The 17,701-nt window shown below is 38.1% G+C and overlaps 1 long non-coding RNA gene across 1 annotated transcript in view; it reads right to left on the bottom strand.

Moving 5' to 3' along the window:
- Positions 1-17,403, bottom strand: part of LOC138852827 (uncharacterized) — a 28,120-nt gene extending 10,717 nt beyond the window's left edge. The window contains exon 1 of the long non-coding RNA XR_011392107.1: positions 15,050-17,403. This is a non-coding gene — a long non-coding RNA (uncharacterized lncRNA). The remainder of the gene's footprint in view (positions 1-15,049) is intronic.
- Between the last annotated feature and the right edge of the window lie 298 nt (positions 17,404-17,701).

Below are 17,701 nucleotides of genomic sequence, written 5' to 3'. Positions count from 1 at the left end.
ACAATACCAAGAAAAAGCCAATAAAACAATAATAAACCATCCTAGAAAGCACTTCAGATTTGCTATTTTAAATCAAACACATGGTCAGAGTTCTGCTTTTATCATCATGCAACTCGTGGTTCAGGATTTTTTATACTGTATACTCACCACGCAGACCCACTATCTCATCTCTAGGCCCAAATTTACTGCTCACAGCTTATTTGAGCAAGTTGAGCTCAAGATGTAGAACTACATGAGGGACCCTGGCCTCAATGACAGTTTTACGTGACGGCCAGTGAAAGGGGTATGAGAATTCAAATGTAACTCTTACACATTTAGGAAATTCATTGCTCTAGCAGTTTTATCATACACTAAATTACACTGTCCAGGACATCTCTTTGCCGTGAAGAATATGATGCCATTTTATAAATTTCTGCTTCATTGCCACAGGACTGAATAACCCTCCTCCTCCATCTAAACAAATGCTATGTTTATCATACTCATCTTGTCGTCTTTTGCATGTGCATCCCTATACTGTATCTCTATACTTGCCTATTTGTGATTTCAGGGGCCAATTCTCCAATCTTGGCCCTGCCTCTTAACTTGTCACACTATGTATTCTTAGCCTATTGGGCCCTATCATACTTGCTCTGAAAACTATGTATGGAGCCTGCCTCCACCCACTTCCTCACCAAGATCAATCCACTTCCTGACCACTCTCTAACTTTCCTGTGGCTCATCTGTGACAAATTTCCAGCAGTCACCGAGTTCCCATTTCATGCCTCTCAAACAGCTATCTTTCTCTACCTTATCAATGCCCCCCCGTGAGTATTTTGTATGTTGTGTGCCCCATGGATCTTTTGTCCTCCAATTTCTTTAGGACCAGTTCCATTAGCCTCTCATAGCTCATGTCCCATAGCTCAGGAACAAGCCTTATTAACAAAAAAAGGCACAATACTGTGACTGTTTACTGTGGTGGTGCTGCTGCTGCTGAGTGTTCGGTGCTGCTGGTGGTGCTGCTGGTGGTGGTGCTGCTGCTGGTGCTGCTGGTGGTGCTGCTATGGTGCTGGTGGTGCTGCTGCTGGTGCTGGTGGTTGCTGCTGCTAATTGCTGGTGTGCTACTACACTGGTGCTGGTGGGTACTGCTGCTGTGCAGGTGGTGCTGCTGCTGGCGCTGGTGGGCTGCTGCCCCTGCTGCTGGTGAGGTGGTGCTGAGTGGTGCTGCTGGTGGTACTACTGGTGGTGAGTGTGCTGCTGAGTGCTACTGCTGCTGCTGGTGCTGTGGTGGTGGTGTGCTGCTGAGCCAGTCCTGCTGCTGCTGAGTCAGTCAGCACTGCTGCTGCTACTGGTGATTGCTACTGCTATGGTGCTGCTGGTGGTGCTGCTGCTAGTGTGCTGCTGCTAGTGGTACTGCTGCTGGTAGTGCTGCTGCTAGTGGTACTGCTACTGGTACTGCTGCTACTGGTGAGGTGCTACTTACTGAGTACTACGCTACTGTGGTGAGTGCTGCTGCTGGTGCTGCTGGTGGTGCTCTGGTGGTGCTGCTGCTGGTATTGCTGCTGGTGGTGGCGGTAGTGCTACTGCAGCGGTGGTGCTGCTGCCCCAGTGGCAGTCGGTGCTACTGCTGGTGGCAGTGGTGCTGCACTGGTGGCAGTGGTGCTGCACCTGGTGGCAGTGGTGCTGCTGCTGGTGTGATGGTGCTGCTGCTGTGACGGTGGTGCTGCTGCTGGTGGCAGTGAGTGCTGCTGCTGGTGGCGGTGGTGCTGCTGCTGGTGGCCCAGTGGTGCTGCTACTGGTGGCAGTGGTGCTGCTGCTGGTGGCGGTGGTGCTGCCTGCACTGGTGTGATGGAGTGCCTGCTGGTGACAGTGGTGCTGCTGGTGCCTCAATTCTGCTGTGGCCAGTGGTATGGTGACAGGTGGTGCTGCTGGCGGCGGTGGTGCTGCTGCTGGCGGCAGTGGTGCTGCTGGTGGCAGTGGTGCTGGCACTGCTACTGGCGACAACGGTGGTACTGCTGGTGGCAGGTGGTGCTGCTGGTGGCAGTGGGCCATACTGCCAGTGGCGGTGGTGCCGCTGCTGGTGGCGGTGGTGCTGCTGGTGTGATGGTGATGCTGGTGCTGGTGGTGCTGCTGCTGGTAGTGGTGTGGTGCTGCTGCTGGTAGTGAGTGGTACTACTGCCCAGAATCAATTGCTGCTACTTAATGTGTGTGGGCTTGCTGTGTGGGTGATGATGCCTGCTGGTGGCCTACTACTATTGGCCAGTAATTGCTACTGCTGGTAGTAGTGCTACTATAGTAACAGTAGTGCTACTACTGGTAATGATGGGTACTACTACTAGGTAACATTAGTGCTACTAATTACTAATGAGTATACTAGCACAGTGGTATGGTAGTATAAACTAGTAGTACTTTGCTGGTATTGTTAATTACTACTGCTGGTAATTCTATTCTTTAGTGTTGCTACTACTAATGGTACTGCTGCTGCTAGTGGTGCTACTGCTACTAGTGGTGCCTAAGCTGCTAGTGGCTTGGTGCTCTGGTGGTAGTGCTACTAACCTGCCTAGTAGTACTTCATATGCTAGTACTACTAATGCTATAGTCATTGTACTACTGTGTTATACTAATACTACTAGTAGTACTAATATACTAGTAGTGTAATACTACTAGTGGTACTAATGCTACTAGTAGTACTAATACTGTTTATACTAATACTGAGTGCTACTAATGCTACTAGTAGTGTGTACTACTAGTAGTGCTAGCTCACTACTAGTGGTGCTATTGCTACTGGTAATTACAATATACTAGTACTGCTAGTGCTAATACTGCTAGTAGTAGTACATTAACTACTAGTGTGGTGTAATACTATGGTAGTAGACACTGTACTGCTAGTAGTTGGTACTATATAATACTGCTAGTAGTAGTACACTAATACTACTAGTAGTACTGCTAATGCTGCTAATTTAATGCTAGTAGTGCCTACTAATACTACTGGTAGTGCTAATACCATAATGGTAATTGCTACTAATATTGCAGTAGTGGTACTACTAATACTACTGATGATAGTATGCTAATACTATAGTGGTATTTTTCATAATACTACTAGTGATGGTACTGCTAATACTGCTAGTAGTAGTACTACTAATACTATGTTATATGTGCTGCCTAGTGCTGCTAATTTACTACTAATACTACTAGTACTCTGTACTAGTACTGCTATTAGCATAGTACTTTATATTGCTGCAGGTACTGCTAATGCTATGGTATATATTATATGGTATTTGCTAATGCTACTGGTTACTATAATACTGCTAGTTACTATAATACTATGGTACTCGTACTACCCAGTACTATTACTAGTGCTAATGCATACTAGTATTACTAATGCTACTAGTAGTACTAATGCTGCTAGTGGTGCTATTACTACTAATTGCTATTACTGCTAATTGCTGCTAATGCTGCTGAGTACTACTAGTATTACTACTAGTTGTACTACTAGTATTACTACTAGTTGTACTACTAGTATTACTACTACTAGTACTAGTACTACTACTACCACCACCACCTCTTCCTGCCTATATATACCCGTCCTGCTCCACTTCTTGTTAGTGTGACTTTGTAAATGGTCCAAGTCGGGCCGACACGTCATCATAAGCTCCTCTCTTCTATGTGCGGGTTATTTGTGTAACAAGCCGTATTTCCATGCTTTGGCACTCTCCAGTTTTAAACACACTTTCAGGTGTGAGTTCCATACTAGTGCTGCATACTCCAAGATGGGCCTAACATGATGTATAAAAGGCCAGGGATGACTCTGCTGAGATTCGTCTAGACTACTCTTAGATTTGCCAGATGAATATTTGCTGCAGAGGTTAATCTGTGCTAAAATCATATGCATTTAATGCTCAAGCTACCAGTACCTGGAGAAAGCTTTTTTGCTTTCATTTAGTTTACAGCTTGAGTTACAAAGAAAACCTAAAGGCATCAAACATGTCTTCTTTGTGATGGATAGGAGGAAAAGTGAGTTCTTTATAACCACAGGCTATAACTATAAACTGAAAAAAAAAGTTGTCAAAAGGACACTAAAATTTTAATTCACAAACAGTGATAGAACAAGGGAATAATTTACAAAAAACTAGGAAGTGCTATGACCACCGGAAACCCAAAATTAAAGATGAGAAGCTCTGCTCCAACAGGCACTCACAATTAAGTGCAAATTATCATTCAGAGAATTCATTTCAATACCTACATGTACAGTACAGTACTTCAAAATACACTACATGCCTGCATGCACATTTTTAAGAAACTTCTTTTAACACCCTGGCTGTCTCCCACCGGGAGAAGGCCAGGGTGTTTAAAAAAAAAAATCAAATTTGGTAAGTGGTTTTAAAATAAGAAGGAACAATTTTTTAAAGGTAAAATAAATTTCTATATTTTTCTTATAGTAAGCCTAATTCCTACCACTGCTTCTTTTATGAGATGTGCTGTGATTGAGAACAGGGGTTGTTGGGAATCAAAATATATTTATTTACCAGTTAGTAAATTAAAAATTTTAGTACTACAATACATGGCAGGCACTGAACTCACCAGGTAACATTTCCCATCTAAAAGCAAGCCTGATCATGCAGAAATCATAAGTAAACTTACCAGCTTATTTAGATACGGTATCCCCAGAAAGGTAACACTTTTTGTGTTCAAGACTCTCTTCAGCTCAACCTCAAACTTTCAACGATGAGCTATCTTAGCAAAATGAAACCTTGGAATTTTATCGGGCAGAAAAGAACTCAAAATTATTAATTTAAGAACCCTCTGTTTGGAGTGGTATTAATATAGTTTGCCTTCTGTAGCAATAACTATAGGAGCTGCACTGTACCCATCCTGTGTACACATCATGTACTTCCTAGTCTCCAAAATTAAGAGCAAGACTTTTTTTTCTTTTTTAAATCTCCCAGATATCTTAATCACTTCTAATTTGACATGTAAAACCTTAACCCTTTGACTGTTTTGGTCGTATATATACGTCTTACGAGCCAGTGTTTCTGACGTATATATACTCGATAATTCTAGCGGCTTCAAATCAAGCGGAAGAAAGCTGGTAGGCCTACATGTGAGAGAATGGGTCTGTGTGGTCAGTGTGCACCACATAAAAAAATCCTGCAGCACACAGTGCGTAATGAAAAAAAAAAAACTGATCGTTTTTTTGGATTAAAACGCCGACTTTGAGGTTTATTTTCGTATAGTATTTATCGATGTATTTGCGTTTTCATGGTCTTAGGTGATAAAATGGAAAACATATTTCAGAAATAGAGATGATTTTCATTACTTTGACGATGAAAACGACCTTGAAACTGAGCTCAAAGTAGCTGAAATGTTCGATTTTTACCAATGTTCAGGAGTAAACAAATCACACCACACGTCCAATACACGTCAACTGGGGAGTCTAATATTCTTTCACTAGTGCACTGATATTATTTATACCATTTTTACAATAATGCAGTAGTCTGCATAACAGTAAATTTTGCATTTTTTTGTATGAATAAAAAATCAAAATAGAAAGCAATAATATAAGAGGGGCCTAGAGATGTGACTAATGAACAGAGGATATGTTATTTTAGTGCCAAGAATGTCTACCTTGTTTATTCTGGACCCTATTTTGAAATTGGCATCTTTTTTAATTTGTGTGAAATTGGCCAAACTGCCAATTTCTGACCACAATATTGGGTAGTCCAAATTTGTAAATGGGCGGTTTCTTGTACTCAACTGATAAATAAAATGGAGTTCTAAAGAAATAGCTATGAGTTTGGTCAACTGGAAAAACGGAATTGGCTGAAAATAAGGCTCAAAGTCGGCGAAATCGCCGATATGCATATGTCGCCGAGACCGCTAAATTTGCGGGAGTGTAATTCCATGAGTTTTTGACCAAATTTCGAACTTTTGGTGTCATTACCATCGGGAAAAGATTCTCTATCATTTCATAAGAAAAAATAATTTTTTTTTTTTCAAAAATTTAGCGACAATGACAGTTTCAGAAAGGGGCCTGAAACAGTCAAAGGGTTAAGGGAAACTCTACCAAACATATACTATTAAGAGTATAGGTCAATGTTTTAAGACCAAATTTTTAAGCAAAATGTAAGGGGTCAACCTATTTATGAGTAATACATCTGAGAGGTTGAATTCCTTACATATTGAAGGTCTACGGCATACTAGATTCCTGTTTCTTTGGTGCATCAAGGGCAAAACCTCTAACCATATTACACCTGAAATTTTTTTTCTTTTTTTTTTTTCAAGAAGTCGGCCGTCTCCCACTGAGGCAGGGTGACCCAAAAAGAAAATACTACTTTCATCATTCAACACTTTCACCTCACTCATACATAATCACTGTCTTTGCAAAGGCACCCAGATACAACAGTTTAGAAGCATATATAGAAATATTTAACATATCCCTCCAAACTGCCAATATCCCAAGCCCCTCCTTTAAGGTGCAGACATTATACTTCCCATTTCCAGTACTCAAGCCCGGCTATATAAAAATCACTGGTTTCCCTGAATCCCTTCACTAAATATTACCCTGCTCACACTCCAACAGCTCGTCAGGTCCCAAAAACCATTTGTCTCCATTCACTCCTTTCTAACACACACACGCTTGCTGGAAGTCCAAGCCCCTCGCGCACAATACCTCCTTTACCCCATCCCTCCAACCTTTTCGAGGACGACCCCTACCCAGCCTTCCTTCCCCTACAGATTTATACGCTCTCCAAGTCATTCTACTTTGACCCATTCTCTCTAAATGACCAAACCACCCCAACAACCCCTCTTCAGCCCTCTGACTAATACTTTTATTAACTCCACACCTTCTCCTAATTTCCACATTCCAAATTCTCTGCATAATATTTACACCACACATTGCCCTTAGATAGGACATCTCCACCGCCTCCTCGCTGCAGCATTTACAACCCAAGCTTCACACCCATATAAGAGTGTTGGTACCACTATACTTTCATACACTCCCTTCTTTGTCTCCATGGATAATATTTTTTGCCTCCACAAATACCTCAATGCACCACTCACCTTTTTTCCTTCATCAATTTTATGATTAACTTCATCCCTCAAACCCATCCACTGACATGTCAACTCCCAAGTATCTGAAAATATTCACTCTTCCATACTCCCTCTCTCCAATGTGATATCCAATTTTTCTTTATCTAAATTGTTTGATACCCTCATCACCTTACTCTTATCTATGTTCACTTTCAACTTTCTACCTTAACACACCCTCCCAAACTCATCCACTAACTTTTGCAACTTTTCTTTAGAATCTCCCATAAGCACAGTATCATCAGCAAAAAGTAACTGTCACTTCCCATTTTGTATTTGATTCCCCATAATTTAATCCCACCCCTCTCCCCAACACCCTAGCATTTACTTCTTTCACAACCCCATCTATAAATATACAAAAATTTTTATACCTATTATCATAATTATATTATTATTATTATAATCAAAAAGAAGCGCTAAGCCACAAGGGCTATACAGCTATCATAATTATAAAAAAAAAAAAAAAAAAAAAAAAAAAAAAAAAAAAAAAAAAAAAAAAAAAAAAAAAAAAAACAAAAGCCAAGCCTGTAAGGGTCAATATGTGCAGAGGTGGTTCATATTGCAAGGGTAGGGGTTATCAAATGTGTAAAATTTGTATCATAGTAAATGCAACAGGCAAGTTTGGAAAAAAAAAGTCAAGTCTTGAGTCAGAAGGGAGCAGTGAAGATGTCAGAAGTGAATTCTGCATGCTCTCTGGTGAACAGGACAATCTATTAATACAGTAGTACCTCAGTACTCGAACTTAATTCGTTCCAGAAGGCTGTTCGAGTACCAAACAAATTTTTCCCATAAGAAATAATGTAAATTAGATTAATCCATTTCATATCCTTCACTGACCCACTCAATAAAAAATTGCCTAGTTACCCAAGCTTTACTGTTAGCCCTCCATATCACATTTAATTTACTTTTCATAACTTTTTTTTCTTAAGAAAAAACCCAGTTCTGTGAGTGATACACAAGCAAAGGCTTCACTTTTAAATCACCACTTGCATGCCCACACAACAAAATAGTGAGTACTTCATTGGCTTGTGTCCTGGCAATGACTTCGAGTGATATAGGTTCTGTTTGGCATTTTTTCCAAAACAAACCTGTCTCATCACAACTAAACACTTGTTGGGGAATACAACCCTCAGCTTCTACAGTCACTAAACTCAATGACCTATTTCTTGACATCTTTGCCAGAACTAGCAGCCTCCTCATACCTCACTACACAATGTAAGCCACTTCTCTTAAATTTCTCAAACCACCCATGACTGGCTTTGAACATTTCTCTACTTGTATCAGCACTCATTCCAGGAGCGTTTTTCAAGAGATCGGAGTGCAGACATTTTGCTTTTTCATTGTGTTTGGTTGAGTGCCAAGCAAATAGTCAACTACCGAGCGATTTCTTTTACTGAACAAAGCGTTCGAGCTGGGAGCTGTTTGAATACCAAGGTACTGCTGTACAGTACATGGTTAATTGTTAAAACTACTTGGAGTCCTAAGAGAGGCCAGGTTTTCTGTCCGTATGGTATCCATGTCCAAGTCATGTGTAGCCTATTTGTAAAGTTTCCCCATGCCAAAAGAGAAGGTATCCATATGCCTAATTGCGGTTGGATGGTAGGAAGAGATGCAAGGTATTCGTCTCTGTAGGCAGACTTGGGTAACAGCCTTGTTATGTCAAACTTCTTTCAGACACCGGATTACACCTTCCCAATAAATAAAACTTAGGTATTGGTATACAATACCAATACCAAAATATATTGATTACATTCCTATAGAAAACTGAGGAACTGGCAAAAATAAAGGGAGCAAGTTTTATTGTAGGTAAGTCATGAAGAGGGGCAGTCACAATTTGACGTGCTGTTTTCATAGGCGAGATACACTACTTTTGACATGCAATATTTCGCTCAGTACTTGTAGCAGCACCAATTGCAGCATTGTAGCAGTGTTGGTTTGAGCTCTCTCACAGGCAAGCACTGAACTATGTATACTGTCGGCAATTTATTGTTATGGAACATCAGTTTGGCAACTGGCTAGGTACTTTTTCTGTCTGCAGGTAGGGCAGATCTATGTGTCGACTCAGGTGAGTGGAGGTTCCGAAATTCTAATTTCTATATGTACAAAGCAGTCTGTCAAATCTTGGTGGGTAACCATGTGAGGGATGGCAACAGTTTCTTGGCATGAATAAAGGGTGGAGTGTGTGGGGACATTAGATTATCAGCTTGGCCTGCATAGTTTATTTTGACGAGATGCATCAATTTTGCAAAGGGTTGAATTAGATATCTTGGTTGACATAGGTCAAGAGTTCTTATACTAGCATGCATCAGGATTCCTTGTATGCACTAAAATAATTGTGTCCATTGGTGCACTGGAAAGATTTTCCCGAGTGGGAGAGGTTTCTTAATTTTTTCTAAGTGCTACCAAGGTGTCTGCATCTATAATCAGCAAGCACTGTAGAGGTCTTAGTAGAACACCAGTACCAGGTTTTATTGCCCAAGAGAGATGCACCATAACCTTTTCTTCCATATTTCAGCTAAATTGTTTTGCATCAGACATTTGTACCCCTTCAAGTCTCCTACAAATAAGACATGCTTGATTACTACATTTATGGGTGAAGCACTAAACTCATAGGGGGTCATGAAGCACATGGGGAATAGGAGATAATCAAGTTCGATTAAGAGGATAGCTCCAATTATATACCCTCTGTGTCCATGTATTGTTTGTAATGGCTTGATAAAGCTCCTGGAGAGCGAAACGTTGCCACAATTAAATGTCACATTAGTTGCACTTGTGTCCTTTTACTTTACATATTGTCGGTAATTCTACCAACTTTATTACATAAATCCAATTACTTGAATCATGAGTTCTTCACTAGCATCAAAGCACCTTATTTGAAGAGAGGCAACATTATAAACTGCCAAGATTTGTCACCCTCTAGCCTATCTGTGAAAGCTAGCTAATACTATTAAATTTTATTTGTATTTTTGTTACTACATTCATTTTATTTTCCATCTGTCTCAGAAAGTCAAAATTTTAAAATTTCAGTGCAGTGAAGAAAATGACTTATCCAACTGTCAGGTTTAAAAACATTTTTAATTAAAGCTTTTAATTTTAAGTTTTCAATATATTTTTTTTTTCAACAAACCAGCCAATTTTTTTTTTCAATATATTTTTTTTCAACAAACCAGCCATATCATGTATAATTATTTTTTATATATTCAACAATGGTCAGGAACCCCCATATTTAAAAAGTCCTGTACATCTCACTATGCCATAGAAATCACTATGCAATTTTGCAAAACTCTTTATACTGCAATCGCCTCTACATATTCAAGAGCCAAGTTTACCTCAAGCTTCTTTTATATAACAAACTTTATAAATGCAGTTAGTATTGCACAAGCTTCATAGTTCTAATTAATGGTTTGTGCTCAAAGAGCAAAAGGGAAAAAAAAAAAAAATGCTCCCTCCTCATGAAGCTTTACTACTTTGTCTTGCTTATTTCTTGTCTGGTTCCTACCCATCAAAGGAACTAGTGAAACTTAAGTTATCAATGTATATTATTTCCTCTTCCACTTAGAAGTAATGTATTTAAACATAATACAATAGATTATGTGGGAAAAGCTAATTCTTCATAAACTTCAGCCTTAAGCACAGACCAGATAATATTTTTAGTAATGTACCCATTACAATTATCAACATAGGTCATCTGCAGTTGGCAAACAGATAATAGTTCCTTTCCCAGCTGTTTTGGTTTGACCATTTTTTTTTTTTTTTTTTTTTTTTTAAATGGCAAGAGATATAAGTTATTGGAAACTATTATTATAATCATCATCACTTAGGCTTATAAAAATTTTTAATTATACTACATTTTTTATGCCTTGAGAGTCCTAAAGCAGATACAGTGATACCTTGGCATACGAACAGCTCCCAACTCGAACAATTATGCAGGTGTATTTTTGCGAATGGTTTTGCAAGTGTATTTTTGTGGATCTGAAACAGATTAATCTAATTTACATTATTCCTTATGGGAACAAATTCGTTTGGTATCGGCACTCGAACAGCCTTCTGGAATGAATTAAGTTCATATCTCAAGGTACCACTGTATATGTAATTTTGGTTTAAATATTTTACACCAACGTAAAAAAGATATTGACATGGTACTTATTAATTCTTGAATATCTTACCCAAATAAAACATGGTGCCTCTGGATTATTCTTAGAAAAAATTATTTATATTTCTTTACAGGTTTGGCTAAGAGAAAATCATGGCTCTTCAATTCTGAGGTGTTCAGTACAAGTTACAAAATTTTTGGCTCAAGTAGATTTGGGTTAATGTGATTCTACTGTACTGTATATCACTCAGCTTGCTTATATTTAACGTCTTCAGTCTGTTAGGCTTTCATTAACCTGGGGTGCAACATTTAATCATTTTAGTGTATAAAAAAAAAAAAAATACCATGCAAATTTTACTGTATTATCAATCCTATCTTTTTTTTTTTAATTCAGAAGTATTTACTTTTTTCTTTTCAGCCAACTAAAGATAGTGGCAGAACCCTTCATTAGCCAGTGCTGAGGTGCAGGTAATCAAAAGGTCCTGCCATAAAAATGGCCACAAGCTTCCTGCATGTCCACCAATCTCCAAGAGAACACGAGACCTGTGCTTAGGCCTCAAAGGGGGCACCAGACTCCAGACTCGTTTCCACTACGGATGGGAGATGGGGGAAAGGGAAAACTGGTAATCTCCAGCACCTAAAGGGCATATACAAAAGTGGCTTAGATAAAAAACTCAGATTATTATTACATTCACAGAGTACCTGAAGTTTACCAAGAAATGGTTTTGGAGGTCAATGCCCCATGGCCCAGTCCCAGACCAGGTCTCCTGGTAGGCTGTCTGATCACTCAGGCTGTTGCTGGTACACACAGTTCAACACATGCAATACAGCCCAACTGATCAGGAACTGACAAATTTCAGTTCCCTCTTGAAGACAACTAGGTGTCTGCTGGTAATTTTCCTTATGAATGAAGGGTGCTGAAGTCTTGGTCCCTTCATGCTTACTGAGTTCTCTTAGTGTGCATCCCTGTTTTCACTGGGGGTATTATGCACCATCCCCAAGCCTCTTGCTATTGTAGGGAGTGATTTCTGTATGCAGATCTGGGACAAATTTCTCTAATTTTCCAGGTGTAAATTAGTGCCAAGCCCATAAGGGTCATACAGTTCTTGGAGGAATGGAAGGTAATCAAGTCTAATTCAAGAAGGGGTTGTCAGGTTTAATTCTTTTAATCTAGTTCCATCAATGAACCTCCCTTAAGGGGTAGAACTCTCAGCCTCAAGGGGGGGAGGGGATGTAAAGGCCACAATTTCACTTTGGCATACAGAACTAGGCAGACAGGGCACCCCTAGCTGGCCATCTCCCAAGGTGTACAAGGAAACATCTAGGTTTTCACCACCTTATTAGACATTTTAAGGAAGATACTGCTTTGCAAATGAAGTATCAAGTAAAAGAGAAACAGATGTCTTACACTGGAAGCCTGAGAACAGAATATTTATCACATATTCCTCACCACACAGATCAAGTATGGAAATTCCACAGCATAGACTTCACCATATTTATGAACAATGATAAGGTAATTGCCTAGTCAGTTGCTTATATGGATATCAGCATGTGAAATTGCTTACCCAACTGTATACCTCATTACACTGCATGTGAATGCTATTTTATGGAAAACAGAACCTGAACACAAGAGCATGTTTTTCTTCCAATAAGCAATCAATAAAACTTAGCAGATGTAATGAAGTTTGCCAAACTGAAGTAGTGGGGGAAGGAAGGAGGGAAATGGGAGAGGGGGAAAGAGTTGGAGACTGGACTTTCCTGCCAAGTTTGGAGCGATAGCCAAGTTGACAAATGATAAAACTCATCATGGTAATCCTTTATCAGACTTTCACCAAGCTCATTTTACTACTGTCAAAAGCTAGCTTTATTGCACGTTTTACCCAGGTATCATGAAACTGTTAGTCAATTTTATTTAGAGGAAAGAAAATTCAAGTATTGGGATAAAACAACCACCTGAATTATTTCTCTTTTAATAGTTATTATATCATTACATTCATGAGGGAAGCGCTAAACCCATAAGGGTCATACAGCGCCTGGGCATATTCTATTCACATATGGATAATACATGCCAGGAAATGACTACTTTCATAACCTTTCATATATGTACCTACATGGTACGTTACAGATCATAGTAGTTGGTTCAGGTGACTAGTTTAAATTCCAAAGGTCAGGTATCATTTGGTATCAAGGAATCGTATCTACACATTCTTTTGTAGACATGCATACTTAACAATTTTACCCCATCCTAGTCTCTCGGTCCTTTTACAGCATTCAGGAAATTTAAATATTGACAAAAACACTATGAAAACAAATTTCACAGCAATGAAGAGGACAACTTAGATAACCTACTCTAGTTAAACTTTTTAGCCTTGTTAAACTAAAAAGAGTATTGGCAGATTTAAATAATGCCTTTCACAGAGTTCTAGTTGAGCATATGTATACATACGTAAATGTTTTCAGATATATCACACATGGTTCCAATGTCTGCTCAATCAACCAAAGAATGGAACCTTGAAAATTATACATTTCAAAATTCCATCTTTAGTGAAATATTACTAGTTTTGCCCTGGTCTACTGTAGACTTCAATGCTAGTGGTACTGCATTACAATTTTGGCATGCATGCAACAAAGTTAGTTTCCAGTGCTTAAAAAAAAAAAAATGCATATTCTTCTGCAAATATAGGAACAAGTTATGTTCTCAATTTCTTACACCATGGGTTTTATATGGAAACTTGTACAACCAAACTCAGCCATCACAAAAGGGAACTTAATAAAATTAATAATAATGAAAAATTTATTTATATATATATATATATATATAGATATATATATATATATATTATATATTTTATATTTTTATATATATATATTTTATATATATATATTATATATTTTATATATATTTTATATATATTATATATTTTATATATATTTTATATATATTATATATTTTATATATATTTTATATATATTATATATTTTATATATATTTTATATATATTATATATTTTATATATATTTTATATATATTTTATATATATGTGTATTATATGTATATTATATATATATATGTTATATGTATATTATATATTTATATATATTATATATATTATATATATATTATATATATATTATGTATATATATTATATTATATATATATATTTTTTTTTCAACAAGTTGGTCGTCTCCCACCGAGGTGTGTATATATGTATATATATATATATGTGTGTATATATATATATATATATATACATGTGTATATATACACACACACACACACACACACATATATATACATATATACACACCTCGGTGTGAGACGGCAGACTTGTTAAAAAAAAAAAAAAATATAAATATATATATATATATATATATATAAAATGAACATAGTCCCTTTCAAAAAATAACACCTTGTTAGACAAGAAGCATGCAAAAAATGTATTAGCATAAGCATAGTGATCAGCTGTAATACAGAGTTACATCCCCTAGTTAAATTATGAAGCCTATTACTGTGCAAGAATTCTCCACAACCAAGTATGTACAGTATATCCATACATATATACGCATGTACATTTATGCAACTTTCTGTAAACTTTAAAATCTCTGGACTGGCACTTAACAGCAGTGGTTTTCATTTATTTAAGTTCCATAAAAAAAAAATCTTATGCATGGAGGTTAAAAAAAAAAAGTCCATCTCAATAGCTAAATTGTTAGTTAGCATATACCCACATACAGGACTACAGTATATACAATAACTGCATTAACAATTTCATGTGTAGATGCATAGCTTTGAAGCATTGTACTGCCAATATTTTCTTTGCCGTTAGGAACCCAAACTAGCATAAGAACACATTTTTCCCCAAATAACCCAAACAAATTACTTTACGTACAAAACCCGCATGGTATTTGTAAAGCCAGCTCCCTTCTGCCATCCAGTCACCACCACCACAGGCTCGCCAGATTTGATGAAACCAAGTTCTTTGCCATAATTGACAGCATAATCGACACGAGCATTAACATCGTCCATCCAGTCTTCTACACGCTCAGCTGAAATTGAAAAATATTCAAATTAATTTGATTTGCAATGCCACTAAAAAATTTAACATTGCTACATTTCACTAAATTTTCTACAAAGCTTCCACTATTGACATTCATGGAACAGCCCCTTTGGATGTAATATATAATTTTTAAAGCAGGATGGAGGTGGATTAGTAAGCAAGAGAAGGCCTGTCAAATGACTAAGTGCCAGAGAGAATGTCGTGTAACAGATCCACTCCAGAAGAAATTTTCCCCTTTCCTCCCGATTAACAAATACCCCCCATCCCCTCCGGCCTAGGAATAAAGATTTCATAATGTTGACAACACTTTGAAAAACCACCATAATTTTTTTTTAACACATCGGCCATTTCCCACCAAGGCAGGGTGGCCTGAAAAAGAAAAATTTTCATCATTCACTCCATCACTGTCTTGCCATAGGCATGCTTACACTCCAGTTGAAAACTGCAACATTAACACCCCTCGTTCCGAGTGACGGTACTGTACTTCCCATCTCCAGGAATCAAGTCCGGCCTGCCGGTTTCCCTGAATCCCTTCATAAATGTTACCTTGCTTACACTAACAACACATCAAGTCCTAAAAACCATTTATCTCCATTCGCTCCTATCTAACATGCTCACGCACACTTGCTGGAAGTCCAAACCCTTCGCACACAAAACCTCTTTTACCCCCTTCCTCCAACCTTTACTAGGCCAACCCCTACCACCATTTTTATAGCAGTTATATTTAATATCTGATGCTCAACAATCCTGCAAGAAAAACAACTGTAGGTAAATCATACAAGGCACTCTGAAGCTTTGTAACCATTTCACTGTAGACCCCCTCTTCCTCTAAAAAAAAATTCTTCTGTGACGGTAGAGTATCTTTTTCCGAGAGTAATGGTACCTAAAGTGAAAAATTGGATGGAAAACTAAGAAACTATGCAGGTGCAAAGTTAGCGTTCTTGGTGTAACTATCATCTTAAAATGCCAACTTTCTTTACTATAAACCAGGAATTAATAGTAAATTAAGATTTGTAACATCCTGAATTTGAAACCCTTTAAAATTGGCTTTTGTGGAAAAAATTATTGAAGATCACTTTGTTAGCTCATTCATTACTGTTGCCAATAAAAAATAGAACAAATCAAAATTGCCTTAAAATTATTAGCATGATAAAAATATACACCACAAATATTAACATATCAAATTACCAGTAAGATACTACAATCATTACGAATTCCAATGATTTGCCAATATCTAAATACTCCGAGATTATGAGGTCTACAGGCACCCCCATTAATTACAATAATACAATGAAAGCAAAATGGCTAACTGTATATTACTAGCCATAAACATATCAAAGTAATAACAAAAAGCATATGATAGGGTGAATAGGGGAGCATTGTGGCAGATGTTGCAAATGTATAGAACAGGTAGTAAGCTATGAGGATAAGCAAGCCTCAGGTTAGGGCGTGTAGGAGGCAGGGAGATTACTTTCCAGTAACAGTAAGCCTTAGACAGGGATGTAAAAGAAGGAAATGCTAGGGTGTTGGGGAGGAATGGGATTCAATTATGGGGAATCAAATACAAAATGGGAGTTGACAGTTACTTTTTGCTGATGATACTGTGTTTTTGGGAGATTCTAAAGAAGTTGCAAAGGTTAGTGAATGAGTTTGGGAGGGCATGTAAAGGAAAAGAGTTGAAAGTGAATATAGATAAGAGTAAGGTGATGAGGGTATCAAACAAGTTAGGTAAAGAGAAACTGAATATCTCATTGGAGGGAGTATGGAAGAAGTGAATGTGTTCAGATATTTGAGAGTAGACTTGTCAGCAGATGGGTTTATGAAGGACGAGGTAAACCATAGAATTGATGAAGAAAAAGAGATGGGTGGTGCGTTGAGGTAACTGTGGAGACAAAGAATGTTATCCATGGAGGCAAAAAAGGGAATGCATGACAGTATAGTGGTATGAATACACATATGGGTGTGAAGCATGGGTTGTAAATGCTGCAGCAAAGAGACTAGAGGCAGTAAAGATGTCATGTCTAGGGGTAATGTGTGGTGTGAATATGATGCAGAAATTTGTTGTGTGGAAACTAGGAGGGTGTGGAGTTACTAAAAGTATTATTTAGAGGCCTGAGGAACTGTGGTGGTATGGTCATTTAGAGAGGCTGGAGCAAAATAGGATGACTTGTAGGGTGTATAATTCTATAGTGGAGGGGAGGAGAGGTAGGAGTCATCCTAGGAAAGGATGGAGGGTGGGAGATGAAAGTTCTTGTGTGCAATGGGCTTGGACACATGTATGAGCATGTTAGGAGTGAATGAAGATGAACGGTTTTTGGGACTTAAACTGCTGGTGTGTGAGCAGGGTAATATTTTGTAAAGGGATTCAGGAAAATCAACTAGCTGGACTAGTCATGGAGGTGGGAAGTACAATGCCTGCCCTTTAAAGGAAGGTTTGGGATATTTGCTGTTTTGAGTGACATTGCACTGTCATATCTGGACACC

The sequence above is a fragment of the Cherax quadricarinatus genome, chromosome 17 (genome assembly GCF_038502225.1).
Source record: "Cherax quadricarinatus isolate ZL_2023a chromosome 17, ASM3850222v1, whole genome shotgun sequence".
Lineage (NCBI taxonomy): Eukaryota > Metazoa > Arthropoda > Malacostraca > Decapoda > Parastacidae > Cherax > Cherax quadricarinatus.
This window is presented reverse-complemented; position numbering and strand designations above follow the sequence as displayed.